The 26,680-nt window shown below is 38.9% G+C and overlaps 1 pseudogene; it reads left to right on the top strand.

Moving 5' to 3' along the window:
• Positions 1-340: 340 nt before the first annotated feature.
• Positions 341-3,768, top strand: LOC127784739 (uncharacterized; annotated as a pseudogene).
• Positions 3,769-26,680: the final 22,912 nt, after the last annotated feature.

The following is a 26,680-nucleotide window of genomic DNA, read 5'->3' as shown; positions in this document are numbered from 1 at the left end:
TTTCTCTTGTAGCTGCCATATTACACTATGCTTTACCTTTAACATTTAAGAGCAATTGATGATTTATTTGCTTTCCAGTACTGTGGGAATGGAAGGTGCTGAGAAAAAGGAATATTTATTTGTTTGGTTCTTTTCTGGATTCTTCTCTAGCTGAAAGTGCTACATCCATTATTTTTTTTTTGTCATGCATATACTACACTTATAATTGTATAGTCTTCTAATTTTTTACTCCTTGTGCAGAGATAGTTGTAGTTGGTACAATATTCCCGTATAGTCAAGCATACTTACACATAGATTAATTCGTGCTCTTGAAATACAGTAAGCCAATTTTGCAGGCAAAATGGCTAGAAAGAAACGGTTGAACATAGTACATAGCAGTTGTCACCATGGAAATGGAGAGGGAAGTAGCAGCGGACAATCATTGCCACAAGTCGAGCCTCCTCTACCATATGAAGACGAGGTGATTCATGTTGAGCAGCAAGATGATGAGCCCCTCAACATGCCTGGTAAAACTTTAACTACCTGAATCCCAAATAGTTTGTGATTGCATATATATGGTTAACCTAAAGTTAGTGAGCCTTATGTCAATTAATTTTGTAGTACAAGATGAAGAGGTGAAGAAGCGCAAGGGGACAACCTTGCGATATGTTTGGGATCTTCCACCTGGGAAACGCATAGTTGTAAAATGCAACAGATTAGGGCAACTTATCGGGGATGAAGGTGGATTGCTAGGACAGTTTTTGGGCACATTAGCAAGAAATGGAGCTTACTGTCCATTAGATAAGATGACCTGGAGAAAGATCAAAGCAGATGAAGGAGATTTAACAATACTACAATTTGTCCAGGTACCTCAAACGCTAAAATAGCATAAGTATAATGCTCTGTTTGTATTACTAGTCATTACTTTTTGCCTACTCTCAGATTGATGCATCTGTTCATATCCATGGCAACTGAATGTTTTCGATTCAATGTTTATATGTATTTTACAGATATTCAATGCTGAGTTTTCTTACTTGCTGTTATCCCTTGCCTAACCATTGACGCAATCATGCAAATTAAAATGCTTCTACTCTCATTATTCCTATGTATTTCAGACAAAGTTCCTGTACCCTCCATCATGCGTTCAATGGATACTGAAATCAATTGCAAGAGATTGGAGGCGATACAAGGCTGCACTAAAAGATAAATATTTTAACCCAAAGAAGAAGCGTTCTGCTCTGTATAAGCTTTGTCCAGACGATGTAGAAAAAGACCAATGGATTCCACTTATCAAATATTGGAAGTCAAAAAAAGGAAAGGTAAAAAATCTGCTCCACAATCTGTACTATTGTCTCATTGACATATATTGTACTGTTGTTCCTACCGTAAACAACATTGGAAGTGTGAACTCAATGAGACTACATTGCTTCTGTAATAGGCCCTCAGTGCAAAGAACAAAAGAAGTCGTTCAATGTTACAGAACCCTCACTCAGCAGGGACAAAGAGTTATGCTCGTTGGTCTGAGGACTTGGTGAGCCAATTTGTTTTGTTCAAAATTCATCTATACATGTTCACTTTACTTTTTTACATTACCTTTCATTTTCAGAGACAAGATGATCCAAATAAGAAGCAGCCACATAGAGCAATGGTTTACTTAGCAACTCACAAAAAAAGGATAAAGATAAAAATCAACACGTGGTATGCCATATACACATAATCCTTCCATAAATATCTAATATGTATGTTATCTACCTTGTACAGTGGGCATATATTTTTTCACTTGTAGGTCACATTGGAGAACCTCATTGATGAACAACCAGAGTTGGCACAAAATGACCAAGGAAGAGTTGCATGGGAAGGTGATGCGCTAAATAAAGTATTGGGCAAAGAAAAACCTGGCCAAGTGCACGGAATGGGATTACTTCCTGTTCCTAAGCAAGTTTATGGTCGTACCACATCATCTCAAGAACATAAACATCACTACAGTGAATGACTCATCATCGGATGAAGAGACACATGTTAGAGGGGAAGTGGGGGAATTAAAAAAATTAGTCAAAACACTGGGTCAGCGTATTGAGGAGTTGGAAAACAAAGGAACAAGCAATGGGAATAGTGAACCAACTATGGTAAACGTTATAAATACCTTTGTCCTTAACATTGAATTTTTAGCTACTTCTGATTTCATTTTTGTAGATGCTTGTAAAATAAAAAATTTATGTGATTCACACTAAAATCTTACCCCTTCCTGATTTCATTGTTGTAGGCAACATCTCAGAGAACTTTGATGATGGTATTGAAGAGGGAGTAGTACGGACTAATAGAAAGATAATGTCAAAGTAATGCATTCTATGTTTCTCACCATATTTTGTGCAACAATATTTAAATATGTGCACATACAGAGGGTTCGATGCAGTAGACCTGATCAAGACGACTCAATGAGTAATCAAAGAAATATATCAATGGTATTTTGTCGTTTCTAATTGATAAATTTTATTTGAACATTCAATACACATACTGGCATGTATAGTAAATTTTTATTGTCCATTCCACTATAGAACAAAATAAGATGTGAGGAACAGCAAAATATGCACCATGACAATATTCTGGATCTTTGTGGCAAAAAGGTTAGGATTTGTTGTTTTCATTCATATGGTGCAATGCAATTTATATATGGTTTTACATGGATTATATATCATGGAACCAGCACCAGGAGGCTGATAACAACATAGGATCACCATGTCAAGATGATTCATCATCACAGCCACACCTTGCTCATGATCTTCGGCGGGAGGTAGTTCTTGAATGCCTATTAAAATTGTACTTGTTTTTCAATGTGTTTTATCCATCTCACTATGATATTAGAGTGAAATATAAACACGTTGTTGGGAGAACTCCAAGTTAGGCAATGCTACATCTGTGAATGCATCATTTGTGTGAAACATAAACATAATCTTTTCAAGGAGTACTGCTATATTGTTATAGACATTAATCAACTGAAAATTAAGTAGTAGCTTCTAGTGCTCAAGTTTAGCTTTGGACCCTTCATCTATGCCATTTAGTGTTGGCAACCGAATGATAAACATGAAAGGATATTAAAAGCAATTTGTCATATCTTAATAAAGTTGGTCTTGTTCATTTGTGCTATTGGTTTGTATATACCATTTACATGCTCTAAATACTGTTATATGTCATGTCCTTCCATTTTTCCTAATTATAAGATTAATGTGCAGAGTTGGGTTCAAAGTACAAAAGTTATGTTATAATGCAATATGTTCTGACCTCTTTGTAATGTAACAAAATTTCTTATGTCTCAACATAGATGAATAAAAAGAAGCACCGAAATTTAGAGAAATTTGCAAAGACTAGAGAAAAACAGGACACTCAGAAGAAGACTGCACATCACATGGCCCAAAATAGGGTGCATTCTTCTTCAATGAAGGTAGTAAAAACATACAAAGATGGTACTACTAAATTAATGTTTAACAATTAATTATTGTATATTTCTTAATGAATACATTATTTCTATTGTAGGTTGGTACCACAATAATCTTGGTGACTGCAAAATATCCTAACAAAGAAACTGTGGCATATGCTACTTATTTGAGTAGTAACCCAAGAGACAAAGTGGATGGTGTTGAGATTGGTAACGAGTTCACTAAAGTGGTTATCAATCATCCACTTAAGGAAGATGAAGAGCTTGTAAGGCCATTAAAGCACTGCAAGACAATTGGTCATGCCCATTATGAAGGAATGTCGATTGCTTGGCCTTCATTTTGTGTATGCTCATAATACCTTCATGTAATATATATATGATGAATACTATATATATAATTGCAATGCAAATGCTAATATATAAATTTGTTATGTAGGTTCAAAAGATCAATGGTTAAATTCTCATGTTTTAGGATCACATCAAGATGGAATCAACAAGATATGGAGCTAATGAAGATTACATAAGATTAGATATATTCTATATTTTTTTGCTAGTAGTTTGTTGCTCGAAATATGTATTTACCTTTCCAAAGGACATGACTCTGAATTTGTTTGTTTTCAATTGGGATGATGTAATTAGAGTGCTCATCAAAACTTTCTTATTGCAAAGTAATATATCGTGGTTACATCACTTCGTTTATGATTATTTGTCCTATTGTGTGTATGTGCATTTACTTTATTACACCATTTTCTTAATAAATGAAATAATATTACAAAGTGCACTGCAGTTCTTTTGTAATTATGTTCCAATATGTAAAAAAGGTGTTACAGAATATGTTGCTACAAGTGAAAAAACAAATTACAAACAGTGTTGGTACAACTAGAAAAATGGTGTTACTATGATGTATGGTAACACATAAATACGTGTTGCTATAGCACTAATGTAACACCTTTTCTTTTCTACAGGAACGGTCCAATGTGTTACAACTAACTAAACTATAGTAACATAGTCTGTAGTAACAGTTTACCGATGTGTTCCAATAGACCATTGTAACACCTTTTTAGGGATATAGTAACACAAAATCGTGTTACTAAATGCCTATCCTGATGTGTTCCAATAGACCATTCTCTGTCTTTATATAGCAACGATCTCCTGATCACCTCAACGGTGGAGTACTATTTCTTAGCTCTCTCCACCTTAATTATATATCACTTTTGGCATGCGAGCTAGGCATCTAGAAAACATAGGCAGTCTTGAACCGAGAACAAATCTAAATCTGATGTTAACATGGGATGAATAAATCTTCAGATGCTGTATGGGGATCAGTGGATGCTGGCCACATCACTGCTGAAAAGAATTTTACCTTGTAACCATGGCCAAGAGCTTCCCTACGAAGTCCAAGGCTAAACATAAGAAGAATTTGTATTTTACATTTTACTGTTGACTGTTTAATTGACAATAGTTTCTTGGGATGTTCCTTGTGCTTTGAGCACAGATGTTGCAGTTTGCAGTTTGTTGCAACAACTCTGAAAATCATCTGAGGAAGATCAGTCAAACATCTGTTTTGAGTAAAGGGAGCTGTTCTTATTTGGTTAACTTGGATTAGTTGTGTGCTCAACTTATGATTCGAAAGTAGAGAAAAAACAGCCTGCTCAGATTGGTTACACATCCATGTAACTTTGTTCAAATCCGGACAGACACACATCACATATAGCTGAGTGTTTTTCTCCTCTCAATAAAATGATATTTGACATATACACTGTACCATAGTTCAGCATTAGAAATTTCAATAATTTTTTCTTCTCAAATGTTCTAAAATTGCCACAAACTACATATTTCGGTTTTAAATTTCCTCGTGGAAAAATTTGGCCAATAGTAGGTCTTGTTGCAATCGCAAACATAAAAGGTAACCAACGATGAATTATGGATTATCATGACCACAAGTGGCGTAAGCTTTCTATACATCTCAATAAAAAGCGTTCTTTTTCTATCCATGTCCACCATCACTATTTATCTACCAATACAGGTGCCTCCATCTATATTCACTAGAGAAAATGTTTCATACATTTATTCTTTCTTTACCGGTTTTCATATATTTATTCTGGATTGACAAGCACCCAAACAAGATAATAAAAAAAAAGGTAAAATCAGATGAGCATAATTTGCAGTTTACAAGCAGTACTCTGAATTTCGATCCAATGCTTCTCCGGTACAAATTTTGAATGGCACAAATTGCGAGAACAGCGTAAAATATGTTGTTTCCCAGAAGCAATTTTGGCTTGGGAAGCATCAGAAATTGGGTGATGTACTATAGAGCTGGATGAAATGCTTGATATGTACTGAGGGCACAATAATGTTTATTCCACTGTCACCAATCATTCTTCTTATCACCAACTTGGGATTTCAGCTATGCAGAAATATCTGGACAGCTTTATATAGTTGATCTGGGCTTGTCGTAATATATAACTATCGACATTACCAAGGTAGCGACTATGCAGTGGTCGCCCTATATAACAAAATTTAATGTCATGACTGGAAATTATCTTGTTCTCAATGTCATTAACTTGGTGAGCTGTAATATATGTTATTATTTTTGTTGTTCTCAAAATTGTTCTTCCAAGGTGATCATCTCAAATTGTAAACTAACATTCTTGCAATATTAAGTTTAGGATTCAACGAATTCAAATTTGATTTTTGAGGTCATGAGACTTATACTATGATATTTTGCATGGTTTTTGTAGAACCATGTGATCATTAATCTTGGTTATGAACAATTGTCAAAGTTAGGGTTTGTTTTGAAGTTTCGATTCTAGCTCATGAATTGAGAGACGAGTGCTTTAGATGCACTTTGTAAACACATATTGATGCAATAAAATCAATTTACTTTCAAGAGTTTCATCGTTTTTATGTTTTTCTGGATCCTGACGGTCTAACGGAGTACAATGGGCAATTAGACCGGCGGTGGCGAGTAAGAGAGGAGATCGACGGGCGGTCACTTCCGTGGTAAGGCAGTGGTCCAACCGGTAGCAAGACAACAGTCAGATTGGCGATTGTACTACGGTTAGTCCGGAGTTAATCTGATTGTCAGATTGAGCTACATTGCCACTTCATCAAGGTTGAGGATAACTTATATTTTAGCTGAAAGTTATTTGGTTTTTGGCATTCAAAGCATTCACCCCACTCTGATAGGTTTAACTCTTGTATTCGATCATACAGTTTTGATGTGATTTCTTTCCGTAGCATTATCATTACACTTATCGACGGCATGATTTTGAAATTGTTTTGAAGAAAAATTTTCGTAAATATTATGAACCCAGACAATTCCCTTGATGGTCATCACCATTGTTGGATCCACTAATCCACACTTGCCCTACCATTTCTGATTGTCTGTTATCCACCCCACAAATTCCTCTGTCTGCTTACTCAATTACAGATATCTCCAAAACAAGGAAACAAACGAAATCGAATGGCATGAACAACTGAAGAATGGTACAACTATGTTACCACTGCAGGAAGCCAGATTAGTGTCGGTTCTTAGTTTGATCCTGCCCAATATAATGGTCTCATCTGGATAGGAAAGATATCATATGTGCTTTTTAAGCAAATCAGCACCTATGAGACCGGCACGATTGTGGTGTCCTGTACTAGTGACATTTATCAATAACGAAAGTAAATTAAGGTCAATAAAAAACCACTCAAAAAAAGATCAATCAAAACCAATGTACTCGGGAAATGACAAGATTATCGAGGCATCCTAATGTTTTACTTGAGTTGGCTATGGTACAAGTGGTAGCATGCTTGCCTGCTTGGAACTGTACATTCGGATAAAATCACCACTGTCGATGTTGTGTATGAAAACCCGCTAGTTGTTGCTGAAAGTTTTATGAAAACTAGGAAGGTAGCCCGCGCATATGCGCGGGCATGTGCGTAAATTTTTTTTTACGAATGTCCATGTGTGGATGGTTTTCTATCAAAAATATTCTTTCACTTTATCGTAAACTAAAATTAAACTAATTCGACGTGCTTTGAACGCTGGTTACTTAGCAACATATAAATTGAACTAAAATTACTTTAAACCGTGTTATTTCTAATTCATGAGAAAATTTTGTGTCGAAACAATAGATGTGTTCCCTATGAATGTCCAATTATTTTTGTTAGATTATGTTTGAAATTTTAAATATATTCATTTTATTAGTCTTGATAAAATGTTTGAATATTTCTATTTAGAATGGGTTATAAACCCAACAAAAATAAATTTTAAATTAGATAAATTTCATTTTATTTTCAATTCTTTTTATCTCCTTTTTTTTGGATAAATCCACTTTATGAAGCATCTTTGAAATGCTTTGATCTCTGTAAGTCAGAATGAAAATATATGTGGGTTGATCCTACAACCTGCCATGGGGTAAAGGCATCAATTCTAAATTATCTCGCTCCAATTAAGTAAGAAAAATTAAAATAGATGTCGTAGTATTTTCTTAGCAAATTCTATGCTATATGTCACAAATTCACGATATACTGTAGGAAGTTTTATCCAAAAAAATAGATATGGTCTTTTAATTCCTATCTGTAATTGGCTTATATATTGCTGAGGCCACATCATAGTTGTTTCATTCTTAAGATTCCTTGGTGCAACCAACGTGCCCAGTACAATCAGTATGTTGTTCAACTGGACACGTGACTTCAAAGATCATATATATAATTTAGAAGCTATGATCATTTTATGATTATTTATTTATCTCATGAAGTGATCATTTATTGATAAAAGCATCAATATCAAAATGTATGGGTAAATAGCTACTATATATAAGATGAGAAAAAGTTGATAGAAAGTCGTTAGATGTCTAACAGGATATAAGTAATGGGTCTACCAGTTTTATAAAAAATTGAGATGTGATATTTTGATTTTTAGTGAGCAATTTTAGTATTTTCTTTTCTTTAGGGTAAAATTTGCTACAGGATATTAAAAACATGTAATTGGCCGAGGGACACCGTAAGAACGCGTATCTGTTGTGGCACACCGAAAAAATTGGTAATTAGCTACTGGAGGCCCGCGATATTATTTTATAATATCCAAAGGAAATGCAGAGAGAGACAATAACAAAAGTATGACTTTTCCCCTACCTATTAAGTCTGGCTTACAAACACCTTGGACGCAGCAACCGCACCCGCCGTTGGTGAGGTGGCTCTCTAGAGAGGGGGGGAGGGGGTCAAGTAAGCCCCGTGCACCTCGGCTTTTGGCTCCATGTCATTTCCGCACTTGTTGCCTCTACAGTGTGAGGGCTATGCTGGCGCTGATGCTCTGCCACACAGCACACTTGGGGTGAGCACAACGTGGACCACCTCTTGATTCATGTCGAGCAGGGCATCGCAGAGCGCAGGCTATTGTTGTCGATCTCGGAGTCGTGGCACACCACGCTGCCATACCATCCACTGCCCATGTCGTGACTACCACGGCGTTAGAGCGATATGCGAGCCGCACATGGCAGGAAGGGGCAAAATCATACTTTCGTGATTGTTTCTTTCCCCTTTTCCTTTGGATATAACAAAATAATGCCACGGGTATCTAGCAGCTAATTACCAGTTTTTTGCGGTATCCCATAGCAGATATACGTTTTTGCAGTGTCTCTTAACTAATTATACTTTTTTTTTGATGTCCTGTTGTAAATTTTACCTTTATTGAGAAGAGGCTTCAATATGGATGTGGGTTCATAATGTAATTTTTTGTTAGCAGTTAAATATAGTCAATATGGGCATTAAGTTATGGTTTTCGCTTAGAAAAATAATAGTTGGCTAGACCTAATAGGTGGAGATTCGTTTGTGGTCTTTTCTTTGCTCATAAAAATAATTTTAATTTTAATTATCATAGAGATATAAAAAGCTGAGAAAAGTAATATCGCACACTGCATGGGAACGGGGATGGAGGAAGGGTTGAGATGTTTCTTTTTTTTAGAAAAATATTGATTGATTTAATGATCTAATATAATGTGTTGATGTTTAAGTAAAAAACCGATGGTTGGGTATTATTTTTTTCTCAGATTTATTAGGTTTTTTTTCTAATTTAAGTGAGACAAGTAGCAGCTTAGCAAAACACCCATATGGAAGGAGAGGAAGGAGAGAAAGGGAAGATGGTTTGGGATGTTTTTTCTTAAAAAAATTAGATACAATAATGATGTAAAATAATGTGTGTATCGATTTAAGTGGAAAACAATGGATGGATGTTTCTCTAATTTAACAATGTCATACAACGATTTAAAAATATTTATAAGATGTTTAATGGACTTTTAACACCTATTTTTGAGATTATTTTCTATAAAGTTAATTTTAGTTTTAAGTATGACAGGGATAAAAAACAGAAAGGAATAGGGAGCCTACTAATTGATCACTCTAGCGTGGTGGACTGTATGGGGGACGTGGGTGGTTTAGGTTTTCTAAGATAAATCTAACGATAATGGGTTCACCGATTTAAATAAAAATCGACAAAGATTTATCTATTTTATTAGGGTGCCACGTGGCGACTTGAGAGTATTTATAGGGTGCCATGTCACGGTTTGGGAGTGTTTGTAGGATATTTGATGGATTTTTAAGTATAAGATAGATAGATAGAACTACGTACATATGGTTTTTCTCTTTATCTTATATGGTAGAAAATTATATTTTATATTTTTCTCCCGATTATACTATGTACTTATTTTTACTTTATCACACAGATATTTTTTCTTCCGCCGAACGGAACATAAGTTTTATTGTTTTTTTTTTCCGAATCATCGTACCGTACTTATGATATGATTTTTTGTTTTGCCGACGGTACGTATTTTCCCTTTTATATAGGGAAGGTATTATATATACACCTAATGATTCGTAATAGGTCCACCAATTTAAATAAAAATCAACTATAGATATAGATATAATCTAATGATTTAAAATGATAGGTCCACCAATTAAATGAAAATCAACGGTGAGATTAGACAGTGCCACGTGGCGGCATAGGAGTGTTTATAGAGTACCACGTGGTGGCTTGAGGGCGTTTTTTTGGAAGTTTAATGGACTTTTAGTATATAACTAGGAAGGTAGCCGCGCATTCGCGCGGGCATGTATCATAGGATGCGTTGCTTAGATAAATGTTTAACATATTTGTTAGCTTTATGCCATATAATATTTAATCGTCCTTTAAGCAATTTTCTATAATCTTCTTCATCATCTAAAATAAGACATATTTAGTATATTTAGAAAACATATCTACAAATTAAATCTAATTTAAAAGCTAGGTGTTTCTTTAGGGGCTAACTTTTTTCTATCAAATCTTAAAAATACATTAGTTGCTATCAAAAGTGTTCTATTTGTACCATCTAGCTAGCGCTTCTTTTATTTGGTTTATATTGATGCAATTTAATTATTAGTTACAAATGAATAAGATAGAGATGATATGCATGCATCCTAGGTCTCGTTTCTCTGTGATATATGTGATCTATTGTATTTTTTAAAAAGAAAAACCTAATCAACTTGACCCTTAAAAAATAAATTTAGTAGTAAGAAATATAACTTCTAAACCGACTATGTACTGTAACCTTAGTGTGTTGCTTATATTTGCAATAATATGTGGAGAAATTCATAATACAGTGGCGCACGATAGAGAAAAAAATCATTAATCTAACCACTTAATTAAAAAATTGATGCGATGCAAGAAAAATCATTAATATCTAAGACAAAAGAATGAAGCAAAATAAGTTACAAGATTTTCACCAATTAGTTCAAATGTAGTTCATATTGGCATTTTTTTTCTATTTTTTGTTTTGTTTTATACAAGACCACGCGAATGTGCGGGCATGCATCATAGGTTAGGTTTGAGAAGCTTATAAGGATATAATATTACCGGAGAAAATCTACCACAATTTAAAAGTACGATATATATTCACAATTTTTTTCGTTAGTATTGCTTATATAATTTTAACCTATTAGTTACATTTATACCATATCATATTCAAATAATTTCTATAAGCAATTATTTATAATCTTCTTCATCATCTAAATAGAAGGTAGACTTATTTTGTTTAGAAATTAAACATGCCTACCAAATTAAATGTAAAGTAAAAGCAAGGTGCTTTTTTGTTTTTTAATTGGATTACTGATGTTAGCTAGATCGCCCATTGTTTATTGACAGATATATGGGGTAGCACATGAGGCTACACTAAATTCATGAGTTTGTAATATGATTGCATAGTTTGAGAGATAATCCATCTGTGAACATTTCATTTAGAGTGTGTGCCAGGCTCCACGTAGCCTATTATGAATACGATTAGATGCTTAAATATAATTGTGTAATAATTATTTTTGGAATGTGATGTGTCATAAATACATGGTTGTATAATATATGTAGGAGGAGGACCCGTAAGATATAATAGTAAAGCAAATAGCCAACATGGTCTTGAATTGCTGGTTTGATTAAAAAAAACTACAGCTGCTCAAGTGTATCTTAAATTAAACGTGAAGATCGTCTAAAAATAATTGTTTATTTACAGCACCAAGATCACTCCTATTGTAAATCCCTAGCGCTTACACGTTCACACCTAAATCAGTCTCCGTGAGAAATAGATCTAATAATTTATGATGATAAATTATAGCGTACATGTATATCGCGTATTTAGAAAAAAAAATCAGGAACTGGATACATGCATCAATCGAGCACACGGATGCCATATATAATTATCCTGCCTAATGACAATGACAATCAAGCAATCAAATAAGTAAACGTTTGCAGCTACCAGATGTAATTGTCCACGTACATGCATGTGGGTCGGGGATAGAAGGGTAACGGGGGATTTAGTTTTGATCCAATGGTCAATAGTATTGGGTCCACCGCTTTAAATGAAAATTACCGGTTAGATATTTTTCTTTTTTCTCAGAATTTTCTTTAAATTATTAGAGCGCCACGTGGCAGTTTAGGAGCGTTCGTAGGAGTCCATGTGGCGGTTCAAGAGCGTTTTAAGGAAGTTTAATGGACTTTTAGTATATAATAGATAGATAGATAGATAGATAGATAGATGCCTGACATATTAGAATTCCTTAGCTATAGGAAAATATAAATTATAAAATATATCATGAGTAGTTTAATGCATATGTTATATTAATGTTGTTTTTAATGCTGTAGTAATTTGTTATTAAACCTATTTGGCAAAGAAAAAAATGTATATGATAATTGATTAAGGAATAATTGCCTAGGAATACCAATCAAATAGTAAGAGAGCTTGTAGAAGCGTCGTGACTATATTTAAATTTTATTGTTATAGTATAGAAAATCCTAATTTAAAAAGGCCATCTATTTTATTTCCGATGGTTTTAGCACCGTACTTATATTTACTTTTAGGGTTTTATAGTTCTTTTTTATCGTGCTTACAGCATACATGTGCATGTTTCTTTTTTTTTTCAAGTGAACGGTATATCTCAATGTTTTTTTTTGTCTTGATAGCTTTTTTTCATCGTATACGTACGTTAGTTGTTTTTTTTTTCAAACGAACAGTACCGATAGGAAGTACAACCCAGTGGATATAATCTAATGGTCTAAAATAACGGATCTACCAATTTAAGTGAAAATCGACGGTGGGATTGTAGAATGACACATGGCGGTTTAGGAGTATTTGTAGAAGTGCCACATGGCAGCGTAGGAGCGTTTGTAGGAAGTTTCATGGACTTTTAGTAAATATGAAGTGTGAAATGGATTTAGTTTGTTACTAAACAGTATAAGTTCATCTGCTTTACACAGTTCATACCATCCATAGATTTGATAGTGTGGCTTCATAAGAGATCAAAGACTACAAATAATTAGGGATGGCATAGTATAAAGTTCTAGGTATAAATGAGAATATGTGTGTATAGCTAGAGAATAATTAACCAAATGCTACGAATAATTCGTGTGATATGTCTTCATAAGAGATAAGAAAAGTAATTAGCATTAATTATAGTTAGTGCCAAAGTTGCAGGCTACATGGATGGTTCCATTGTTTGTCAGCCCTGTCCACATCCATACCGAATATATAGCCACATCATTGTAGGAAAAATAAAAGGAGCATCACATATACATTCCCATGATTCTAGTTTCTTCAACACCTTTCTGTACATATGAAAACTACTTTTGGAGATCACTAATTCTTTTGTTCTTCTATAAACCCAATGGTATTGGCTTGGGAGTAATCAGCAAAACAGAAGAGGGTCACCTATTGGAAAGTTGAACTCGTGTCTTGCTTCGTTCTGCATCAATGATTTGTCCAAGAAGCTTGCTGCAGAGGAAGCACTGACAGTTTCTCAAACAAACTGAATCCGAACCAATGGGACCCATGTCACAGCGTTCAAGACGGGTGGGAAAGACTAGCCAACATAAAGGAAGCGTCTAAGAAAGGACTGTAAATCCTAATCCTACTTTTCGCCTGGGAAATTTGGAAGGAAATGAATCAACGTGTTTTTGGGCTCAAAGAGACCGTGTTACCTAGCCTGATGGCGAAAATAAAAGAGAAGGCAAAAACATAGGCTATAGCATGTGCAAGGAGGTTTCAGGAGTTTTTACCTAACTGAATATAGGCCTTTATTACTTTGTATGTTTTTTTCTTTACCTTTAGAGGTTGTATTTTCTTTAACCTCTATATTCAAAGAAATAGCACAGTCTCCTGCTGATTCCTTAAAAAAAAAAAAGCAAGTAAACTACACTTGACTATGGCATCTTGTCCCGTGCTTCCTCTACGCATAATCTGTTGTACTCTTCTACTCAGCATCAGTCTCCTTGTCTGATAAAATTTGTCATCTCTGGGCTCCATTTTTCCTAGCGTTGCTTCTTCAGCGTCTCCTTTGATAAACCTTAATTAGTTAATCAGTTGCTTGCTGGCTTTTGAATTATTTGCCAGAATTGTACTATTTTAGCAAATGGGGGAAACAGTCGTGCTGCACGATGTACATAGAGCGTGCAAAGTTAAATCTAGCTAGCATACTGCTTTCAATCCAATCCACTATTCTGAAAACTGAACTACTCTGGTCCAATTCAATCTCCCACGGTGCAAAGCAAGAAATGCTTCATTCCTAAAAATGAAAAGTTGAGAGACGTTTCAGTTAACTCAAACTGACAATTTAAAATTAAGTCGAGCTGGCTAATTAAATTAAAACATAGTGCTGATCTTATGCCTCAGAAAAGTCCATAATGAAAAATTAGTCCGCTATCTAGTTCTTTGTCTAAGGCCCCATTCTGACTTCATAAAGATACATATTTTTCCTCGATTTCCGTTAACATGTTTTTCAAACTGCTAAACAGTGTATTTTATCCGAAAATATTCTATATAGAAGTTGTTTTAAAATATTAGATAAATCTATTTTTTAAGTCATGCGTTAAATGGTTATCTCGTTTTACGTATTTGCTTTTAATTTCATCTTTAGAAGATTCAAACGGGATAACTCGACGCTTTTCAGTTCAAACTCGCGTGGATGCTGTTGGTTCCATTGGATGGATGTAAATGTTGCACAAAATCGACACAATTAAACCAACGTAACTACTAGTCTACGACATGCTTTCTCATTCAAACCAATCATGTATATCTACTGTACAATATTCATCCAAACACAAAATTGACACACAGGTGATGCAACGGGGCACACAGTGATGAAGGATAGTGAAGTAAACATTTGAGCCCCAAATATTGTGGCGATTGAGAACTCAAAGCAAAGATCATACTAGGCTTATCGAACTAAATACACCAATGGTTTGCAGTGAACATACCAATGACGGTGACACATTACGCAAATTAAAATTTTGCCGATAGGCAGGAGCTGAGCTAGGGTATTGACGAGGGGGCCCACGAACCCGATCATGAAAATGTTGTAGCTATAACTCACCTATTTTCACCATGTATGCATCGCTCTCAATATATATTTAGACACCCGCATCAGCTTAAGCTCGATATAAACTAGAGTAAGTTAAGCAAGTGACACTCCTCTCCATTTTGTTCTAGCTCCGTCCCAGCCGATAGGTCAGTTCTGATAGAATTTTCCTGATGTATTTTCCTTGCGTGATTATGCATTTTCCTTGACGATTTTTGGCTGTCAGGGCTAGTTGATTTCTGCTTTTCTACTTTTATGTTTTTCGAATATGATACCTGCACCTCGGTATTAATAATACTGGAGGATGCCCCGTGCATTGCTGCGGGACTTGGTTAACATCAATTTGTTAGATAGGAGGTACAATCTCAAGAAGAAACAGAAAAAACAAATAGTTTTCTTGGAGAAATTCTTTTTAGCAGCCCTATCCAAAATTTATAGATAATTTAGGTAGCACATGTCAACTAAAGGTGTGTTCAGCCATAAAGCTCTTTTATACGGATTGACGGGCTGGAAACATGTGTACATGTGTGTGGAGATGGGCCAATGTTTTTATGTGGGCTACATTTGGCACTCAGGAAGTGAAGAGACTCACCCGGTGACTAATGGGTTGGGCTCTATACTGCATTCCATCCAACGTCTGAGAAGCGATCTAATGCATTCATCCAACGGTTCACAATTTGATGATGATGTGGAAACACGAGGTTTGAGCTTTTGGCCTTAACTTTATAGAAAGAAGGGATATGATATTGAGACAAAAACACCCCTAAAGCATGCACACACAAATTTTTGTGGAGGGTTGTGTCTTCCAAAATGCTAGACTACAAATTTGGCCTAATTTTCTTTTTTGATTCATAGAAATATGGGAGAGAAATCAGCTTAACCGTCATGTATGCTGCTAGAATTAAATTTTCTCATTTCAGTAGAATTAAGAAATGAGAAAATTACGAAAAAAGTATAACTGGGAACTTTCAGAAAACCAATGGAACCCATCTATTAAGGTAGGATCGTCAGGACAAGCCAAATATAAAATATATGGCCAGAACTTGTGCCTAAGCATATTCAACTAATAAGAGCTCAACAGTTGAACAAAATATTCTTTGATAGGTGCCAATGTTAAAAAAACAATGTATATAGGGAGTGTATTCACAAGAGTTCTCTATTATAAAAATCTGAAGAACTCACATTTGCGCGAGGTATTGCAAAACTGCAAATGTGGAACATGCACCTATATGGTGGGAATTATGATTTATCATTGCTCTATACATTTGCATGCAGTACATTGCAAATCCAGAAAATTAAGTCAGTGTGTGTTGTGACAGAATTGCTACTTGTGGTATGTCGTTTTCGGGGCTTTTAACTATTTGCCACTTTTAGATTTGGCAAATAACTATTTGCCACCCCTATCTCAATGACATGTGGGTCCACATGTGTCTATGACATGTGGGTCCAGTGGCAAAAAGTTAATTACCACATCTAAATGTGCCAAATGGTTAAATATCTCGTCGTTTTCAAATAGTGAAAATTAAGTCTTGGTTCAAAATTTGAACTGTCACCTCATAGGATGGTTACCATGAGACTATAACATGCTCTGCAATGACTTGGGTTAAATGAAAGTTAGGTGAAAGAAAATTCAAAACCCCACACTATCACGGGTTCGGTCATCTGTAACGGGCGGCAAGCCTCATCTCTATTGGGTACGGCTCCCCATCACAGAGCAAACGTCACTGATGTGGTAAAATATCTCTATTAGGCATCCGGCCATCACGGATGACACACCAGAAAGGCTAATGGGCGATCGCTCGCCTGGCGATGGGGGCAGCGATCAATTCGCCCCCTCCCCCTCCCTCCCTCCACCTGGTTTCCTTTTTTGGCACCGCATTACTTTTCTATTTTAGTAAATTTATGCATCTAAAGTTTATACACCTTAAATTTACACATTTAAAGTTTAGAGACCCAAAGTTTATAAGTCAAAAGTTTATATATCCGATTCAAATTTGAATTTGAATTCAAATAGTATTTCTATACATCTAACGTTTATAGACCTAAAGTTTATAGACCTAAAGTTTATATACCCGTTTCAAATTTGAATTTGAATTATATCTGATTCAAATTTGAATTTGAATTCAAATATTTTCTATATATAGTATTTCTATACACCTAAAGTTTATAAGTCAAAAGTTTACATACCCGATTCAAATTTTTTTATATAGTATTTCTATACATAAATTTTTCTAACTTTTTGTTTTTTTAAAAAAATTTTGTGGTGTACTATAGTAGGAAGAGAAGAAGGAGAGGAGGAAGGGGGTGAGAGGGTGGAGTATAGGGGGAGGCGCGGGGAGATCGCTGGGGCAGCGCGGGGGCGATCACCCGCGCATTAGGATTACCCATGACACACATCTCAATCGGGCCAACACAAAAGCCCGTCACGGATAACTCTCATCTCAAACAGGCTCTAAGTTAATGCCCATCACGGATGAGTATAATCCCAAAAAAAAAGGGTTACCAGAAAAAGAAACCCTAGCCGCAGGCAGCGGCATCGTCGCCCGAGCTCGCCGGCCGCTCCCGCCGCCACCTGCCCCCGCTCCCGCCGCCAGCCGCTCCCGCCTCCTGATCCGAGCGAGACGAGGCCCACCGCCGCCAGATCTGGCCCGGCTCCTCATCGTCGTCGTTGGCAGCGGTGAGGCGGGATGGCGGTGGCACCACCACCCACTCGACCGCTGCTGCCGCCTCCTCCTCATCGTCGTCGGCAGCGATGGGCGGGGTGGGGGGGAGGGGGGAAGGGGGATGGAGCCGGTAGCCTCCTCTTCATCGTCGTTGCCGGCGGTGAGGCGAGGACAGCAGTGGCGCCGCTGCCCACTCAACCGCTGATGCCGCCTCCTCCTTGTTGTCATCGACATGGGGGGGGATGGAGCCGGTCACCTCCTCGTCGGCAGCGGCGGCTGCAGTGAGGAGAATATGGCAGTGGCGCCGCCGCCTGAGGTCACTGAGGCGCCGCCGGCGTCGCTGGCTTGCCGCCCACTCTTCGCCCAAACGAAGAGAGAGAGAGAGAGAGATAGGATTGAGTGAGAAGAGAAGATAAGGTGGAGAGAGAGAGAGGACTGAGTGAGAAGAGAAGATAAGGTTGCTAAAATTTTGAAGTGGTGGAGAGGAAGAGGAAGCAAATCAAACTTCTAGGCAAAAATGAATTTCGAATTGAATTTTATGATACAAATTAACTCATATGAAAAAGTTGCAAAAAACAAAGTTGTAGAACTCATTGAGATCTACCGATTTTATTTTGGTCATTTCTCCATCCGAGTTTGATTGAACTACATAAAATTTAAATTTTAAAATATAAGAAATTCAAATAATTTTTGGGTAGTACATGATTTCAAATGAAAAAATTGTCAACAACAAAGTTGTATAACTCATCAATATATATAAGTTTTATTTTTGTCATTTTTCTATATAACATTTTTTTAACAATTTCAATCTAAATTTAAAAATATGACAACATCAAACAACATTTTGAAATACTAAATGATTTCAACTGAAAGTCATCAACAACAAAGTTGTATAACTCATCAAAATCTATAACTTTTATTTTGGTCATTTCTTCATCCGATAAAGTGATAGTAACATTGTTCACATATCTCTCATCTGGTATTTGAAAATTTGAAACCATTTAGTATTTCAAAATGTTGTTTGAAGTTGTCATACTTTCAAGTTCAAATTCAAACTGTTCAAAAAAAATGTTATATAGAAAATGATCAAAATAATAGTTATAGATCTTTATGAGTTATACAACTTTGTTGTTGATGACTTTTTTAGTTGAAATCATCTAGTATTTGAAAATGTTGTTGTGAAGTTGTCATATTTTCAAGTTCAAATTCAAACTATTCAAAAAAAAGTTATATAGAAAAATGACCAAAATGAATGTTGTAAATCTTGATAAGATATAGAACTTTGTTGTTGACAATTTTTTTCCATTTGAAATCATTTAGTATTTCAAAATGTTGTTTGAAGTTGTCATATTTTTAAATTCAGATTATTTTGCTACAAGTCAACTCACAAATATAAACATGTCATATGAAAAATGGAAAAATACTCATCAGTGACGGGCATTAGTTAAACCCGATAGAGATTAAGTGATCTCAATCGGGCATTAGTATAGAGCTCGTCATGGATGAGTTATCTGTGACAGGCCTAGTTGTTATCTTAATCAGGCTCCAAGTTGATGCCCGTCACGAATGATGGTCATCAGTGGCGGGCGCCAACTTGAGGGCCGATTGAGATATGTAATGCTATCTCAATCAGGCCTAAGTTATGGCTCGTCACGGAAAGGTGTCACCCGTGACGGGCCTTAGTTTTATGTCCATCTAACATATTTGTGCCACCAATCTCAATCGGGCGCTTTTTTGTCCGATTGAGATGACTTCCTTGTGACGGCACGCTAATTCTAGACATGTTAGAGGCCGTCACAGATGGAAGGTTTTGTACTAGTGCCATGATCATATTCCTCATTTTAGAATTAAATTGTTGTTTTACAAGAGATTATTATATTTCTCCAATATAAGCTCACAAAATAGGAATGAAAAATCATGTAAAACGAAACAATGTACGTTAGGTCAGTTGAAGCAGGCTGAATATACAAATATCATCTTAGGACATGTATATGGTCGGTATTTCAAGATTGGATTTTTGGTGAAGTTATGAAAAGAAACTACTCGTACAATACAAACCAACTAGCTGAACTACTTAATTTGTACTTATATTGCTCTCTCTTTTGATAAACCTTAATCATCCATATAGCAAGTTTGAAGCCTCAACTTATCTTATTATGTCCCTTCGTGTTCAGGGGCTCTCACTAAGTTATATCACAGTCAACTTCTTTGAGAATACAACAACCAATGTTGTTGTTCTACTTCGGCTTTAGATATTAACTCCTGCAAACACAAATTATGTGTTCTGGTTGGAGAATGCATTGGAGTTTTGGCATGAGGGGCATCAGGAAAGTCGATGCAAAGAGGAAAAAATAAAGTTGGAGTTGAACTGACAGGTGTACAATGATCTTCATTGCTGCAAGCTACTGACTGATGATGCAGCCTACTATGTATTTGGTTTCGGGTAGATAGAAATTCCGACAATGGTTATTCAGGGAAGGTAGACAAGCTGTAATGTCATGGTGGAGCCTTGGAGGAAGAATAGAACAGTCACAATCAAAGGAGTACAGTAGGATGGTTGTTTCCTGTGACGTGTTCCAACCATTCTGTCCTCACTCGGCATCGTTCCAACCATTTTGCTTTAGATGGAACGATGTGTTATAAAATTTAGCCGATATAGCGGAACGACGACTGTCGACTAACATTCCCGATCACTTCAGTCATCGATCACCCAAGACACGCCAGATGGAGACACCTGAACAAACAATATTTGTTAACGAGAGGTTCAGCAGAAACATATTCTCCGGGGCTTTGATATGGGCACTCATCCCAATCAATATAGCACCTAGACGCTACAGGTCCATGGCGTTGCCGTCATCCTCTCCTTGCATGTTTACGCTCCTTGCATGTTTACGCTACATTATAGTTGTCATGGTTACATTGTGATGTCTGCTCTTTATTTAAATGGTTGCCGTCTTATAGAGTCCCACTCTAACTCTACCTCCTGCGACCTATTACAATTACAAGTCCAATTGTAACCGAAAAGGACTAAAATAGGGCTAGTATATTCAACCACTGCTATAGAAAGTGACATTGTTGTGAACCCCACAAAGGTGCAGTATTTTCCAGCCAGCACCTTGAAGTTGGCACTGATATGAAGAGAAAATAGGTGCTTGAGAACCAGTACTTTGAGGTTCCACGAATAAAAAAAAAGCCAGCTCGATGCATCGGCTCGATTCAAATCAAGCATCGAGCAACTCCCCTTCACCCAAACCAATCAAGAACATCCAAGAACACGGGAACCCTAGAATACTAAGAGCACTAAAATCACTAAAAAACAGATCTAGCAAAGGGGAGGCCACCGCCCGTCGCTGCCTCCGCCTCCCACCCGCTGCGGCACTCCGCTGTCGAAGCCTCTCCTCCCACCGGATCTGGCGAAGCGCCACCAGTCGCTGCCTTTGCCTCCCTCCCACCACCGCATGGCGCCGATGCCGCCTCCCTTCCAACCTGACTTGGCGGAGGGAAGGTTGCCGCCTACTGTTGCTGCCTCCCCTCCAGCCGCCGCAAGCCATTGCCTCCTCGCGACGACACCGGGTAGAGAGCCGAGAGAGAGAGGGACCGAGCACGAGAGACAGAGAGGAGAGTGCGGTGGAGGAGAAATGAGAGGATAATGATGTGATAGATGAGGAGGAGGAGATGATAAGGACGGGAGGTCACCGGTTGGTTCGGCTCGATTTTAGATGTCGTTTTTTTCGTTTTTTTAATTAACTGACACCCATAATATATTAAAGGTTCTATTTTTTAAAAAAAAACAACATGTATAGTATAGGGGTCGGTTTTTCTTTTGAACTAGCATTTATAGTTGAATAGTTGCTTAAAGGTGTCCCGCTGAGGTGGGAAAAGGTCGATAGGTTCTATGTGTGTTTTTTTAAGTAGTGAACGCTTATTCTAACATGATGCAGCATGTTTAGTTCAGGAGCATTTCCTAATTTTTCGTTATCTTAACTAATTAGAGGCTCCACCAAATTAAGCTTGCGCGTTAATACTAGGGTTTAAAAAATGGGGCATTTAACTTTTCGCCAATTTTAAGATGTGGCAATCAAGGATTTGCCACTCAACATTTAGATCCTCATGTGTGTATAACATGCCGGTCTAGTGGTAAATCCTTAATTATCACTTGTAAGAGTGGCAAAAAGTTAAATATCTCCTAAGAAACATATCACTACCCCAAAGGGTCACCACTGCCGGTTCGCTGTAAACCGGCGTTGTGTCACGCCCAGAAATTTATCCCAAATTTCCAGACTATTTTGTGTATTAAATCCTTGTCCAAGACCAGCCAGGGTACACAAAACGACAAGTAATAAACAATTCTAAACGTAAATATAGTGTAAAATACTTACAGAAGAGGCACTTAGTCCTCACACCGATACAAAAGCAGTAGCAGCAACAGAAAAGACAATCCTAACGGGGCTTCAGCTCCACTCCACAGGCAAAACTCAACTGGGGTCTGAGCCTTAGTCCTCTAACTTCGTCTTCAGCTCAAAAGCACTACACTTCTGAAAAGAGGGAATAATAGCAAGACTGAGTACAACCACCGTACTCAGCAAGCCACACCAATGATGCAGACGTGCAATGGGATACAAGGATGGCTTGTGGCTATTTGCATAAAGGCAGTTATAAAACATTTTATTGAGCAAAACAATAAAACAATTGATTAATTAAGGTAACATTATATCTCCACTGAACAACGCTACGCTACGTTGAACAGGCCCAATCAACCCACCTGAACTACTGTGCATTGGGTCGATTTATTAAGTTTGAGACTAATCACGGTGAATCTGGTCGATCGCCCATAACCACGGGCACGGCTATTCAAATAGTTTTACTCTAGCTAGAGGTGCACAACTGTACCCACAAGACACAATCCACTGGCATGTCACCATGCCTAGCCGGACACGTCACCATGTCGAGTGATTGTGACAACACCCTTCATATAACCCCCTCTGACCAAACACACCACACCTCAGGTTTCACCCCCGCCCCCCAGCAGACAGCGGGCAGTCCCCTCTTGTGCCTAGGCGAATCAAAAAGCCGCATAGGCCGTCGCAGGGCCCATCCAAACTCCATCACACTCACCTTTGCCTGGATGCGTCAGCCAGCGGAAAGCTATACTTCAAGTCAGGCAGTTACCCATTCCCGCTTGTGGCAAGCGCTATATGTCTTCTAGGGTTTCCCGCGAACCGGTCCTTAATTGCCATGGGTGCGACCAGCAAAACCAGGCACCCACAGCCCACCATTCAGTCGCATTTTAGTTGGGTAATTACGACCATGAAACATGGCTGGATCTCTCGAGCACGCAGCTCATTCTGATACTAAAAAGGTCTAGTACTGCAATTATCCCATCAACTGAGCTAGTGGTAATTAAGCATGGCTAGGCATATAGTTGTAGCTAGGTCACATAAGTAACACAAGCTAGTCGAATTATCACCCAAGGTTGACAAAGGACAGATATCAAGTAAACATGGCCAAGCGAACAGATAGGTAAACCCTATTCCCATGTAATTAGCAAAACATGCATATTTATTTGCAAACGGTAAAACATTTGTAAATTAGGATCAAAATGCTCAAGGGGAATATGTGACTTGCCTTGCTTCTTCACTTTGATCTTCCAAACTCTTTCCCTTGCGATCGCAATCTTCCGGAAAAACGGATTCTACACACTGGCATGCAAAACAAGGAAAACCCTAATAAAAACCAAGGGAACAGTACATAAAAACTAAACAAACATGTAGAGCTCAATTTTAGATGAATTTTGTAAGTTGAACAGCTCAATTCGGAGTTCGAATGAATTGGATATGAATTTTAGAAGTTTTGAGCCATTTAAATGAATTTCTAGAATTATTTCGCAATTAAACTCGATTTATGATGTCACCGAGATGGAAGGGGTGGCGCCGACTAACGGGACCCACCCGTCGGTGACTCAAATGCTTCGGCCTACCGTGGACCAAGTCCATGCAGGCACGGGCTAGCGCACCATGTGGCGCACACGTGGCGCCGACAGAGCACTGACGTGGCGGCCACGTGTGCGGACACACGGGCGGCCCAGATGGAGACCAAGGCCAATCCGACGGCCCAGATCGACCGCGGCTGGGACCAATGGGAGGCGGCAGCCGGTTGTCCAACACAGCCGGCAGCGGCGCGGGCACGGAGCGCGGCGACGGCGGCCTGGCCGGACGGCCACCGGCTGCGGCAGCGCACAGCCACCGGCCACTGACGGCGAGCGGCAGCGCGGCGAGCGGCGGAAGGGAACAGGGAGGAGAGGAGGGATGCTCTCCAAGGGTAGCGATGGCGAGACGGCAACGGGGAAGCAGGCGGCGGGCTCCTCGGGGAGGCAACGGTGACGGCGGTCCGACGGCGTTCCGCGAGTGGGAAATGGTGGCCGACGGTAAGAGGTACCTAGGGAAGGAAATGAAGGGGTTAGGAGGGGAAGAGGAGATGCGAGGTGGCGTGAATCGCTGGCCGAAAGTGGAGTTAATGGAAAAACTCACCGGCGACCGAGTGGAAGCAGGCTCCGGCGGGATTACGGCGGTGAGGGGCGATGGCCCAGGCGTGGGCGAGCGCTGTGAACGTGTCGAAGGCTGCAGTACGGACGGACGAGGTTCCTCTCGCTGGTGGGGAGCAGCTGGAGGGCGGTAGGAGCGGCGGTGGCTCGGGTTTGCGGTGGTATTGGTGCTTCCGGGGTGGAAGGGGGAAATGGGGTGGAGACAGGTCTTGCTCTTGCGACGGCGAAGCCAATGGCGCAAGGGGCGAGCCGCGGCGACGGTAGAAGCGGCGGCGGCGGGCGGCTGGAGGCGACTGGAGGCGGTGGTGGCTCGGGTGTGTGGTGGCGGTGGGGTTTCGGCGACGGCTAGGAGAAGAGACGTGGAGGCCGGGGTGCGGCGTGGAGTGGCGAGGCCGGAGGTGGCCTCGGCGCAGCGCGGGGGCGGCGGAAACGGTGGCGGTGCGCGGCTGGAGAGCTCCGGCGGGCGGCGGCGCACGGTTCGGCGTGGGGAGAGCGGTAGAAGGTGTGGCGGGCTTGGAAGTTTGGGGAAAAGGGGATAGGGTGGTGCGGGATGCATTTTTATAGGCCCTAGAGGGGGAGATCGTGGCCGAGGTGCCCGGAATCGGCCGACGCCGACTGGCGAGGTGGGGTGGCGATGAGGGCACGTGGCGAGGGCAAACTGGCTCCGTTTTCTTGGGGAAAAGGTGGGGAAAATGGTGGAGGAGGTGGTGGGGGTGCAGTTCCACCACTTGGGCGTGAACGGGAGTGGCGGGGTGGTGCGGATTTTGCGGCGGAGTGGACGGCAATGGCGGCAATGGGCGGTTGCTGGCGAGGTGGCTGCAGGAAGGGGGAGGAACTGACAGGTGGGGCCTCGGGTCCACCTGTCGGCGAGAGAAGGAGATAAGAGGCTGGGGGATTATGTGGACTTGGAGGAGGGGGAGCCGAGCTGGGCTGGCCCACGCGAAGGAAGGAGGGAAGGAGGGAGGGGAAGGGAAAATGGGCCGGCGGCCCGAGGGGAAGAGGGGGAAGAGGGCGGCCTGGCTGGGAGGGGAAAGGGGAGATTGGGCCGAGCCCAAAGACAAAGAGGGGATTTAATTGGTTTTTCTTTTTATTTAAATTGATTAATCAACTTTGTGCTATTTAAATTATTTCTTGAGCTTCGAAAATTCATGGAAAAATCCGAAGAGTATATTAGGACACAGAGAATATTACAAAATATTTCCGGCCAATGATTTTCAAAGTAAATTTTAAATCTCCCAATAATTCACTTGATTAAATTGCTTAAATTTTTATTTAATTTCTAGGAAATGCATTACTAAATGATTTTTAGTCCCGAACGAAAATCGGGGCGTTACACGTTGTTAGTCTATCACTGATGTTTCAGTTCATATTCCCACCTTGAATCAACTAGTTGATACCCCACGCTTTGCTACGAGATGTGTGGATGAATGCATGTCGTACATTCTAGAAATGGTAAATATATATGTTTAATAATATGAAAATGATGTGGAAATAATGATTTGACATTGCTTTCATATTAAGTTTTAAAATATAATAAAATTGTAAATGATATGACATGTTTGCTTGATTTTTAAAATTATGTAGATAATAGTTGTTAGTGGATGATGATGTGGCACACTTGCATGTGATTTAAAAATAATCTATATAATAATTGCTAATGGGGGTGATGTGGCAGATTTGCATGTTAAGCTTTAGATGTTAGTGGGCATGATCTTTATAGTAAGATAGGATTTAAGCTGGCAATGATACTAGTATACTATATGCTAATTAGAGGCTCCACAAAATTTTCAATACAAAGTCATCTTCATCCAAGAGACACTACATCAAGTTCAATAACCAAGCTTCACTCCACTTAAGTTATCAATTTTTCCTCTGCATTTCTTGATGGAAACATTCGAACCTTTTCTTGGAGGTTGAGCTCTGCTAGCTCTCCATGGACATTAAGCTAAATGGTAAAAATTTTCAAGAATGGGAACTTTTGGTTCGTATGCTTCGAATGTTAATTGGTCAAGCATGTCACCTCGCAGATGATCCTCCTGATGATCGAACAGATGCAACTAAGGTTAAGGCATGGAGAACATGCAGTTGATCCTGTTATGGAGTAAATATTCATGAGTGTTATCGGTGGCTATTAATTAAACAACAAGAATAGTCCATTGAAGAATTTTATGATGGTTTTATTCAGTTGTCTGGCCAAGTTCAGGTTGT

Source organism: Oryza glaberrima, chromosome 9 (genome assembly GCF_000147395.1).
Source record: "Oryza glaberrima chromosome 9, OglaRS2, whole genome shotgun sequence".
In the NCBI taxonomy this organism is placed as follows: domain Eukaryota; kingdom Viridiplantae; phylum Streptophyta; class Magnoliopsida; order Poales; family Poaceae; genus Oryza; species Oryza glaberrima.
This window is presented reverse-complemented; position numbering and strand designations above follow the sequence as displayed.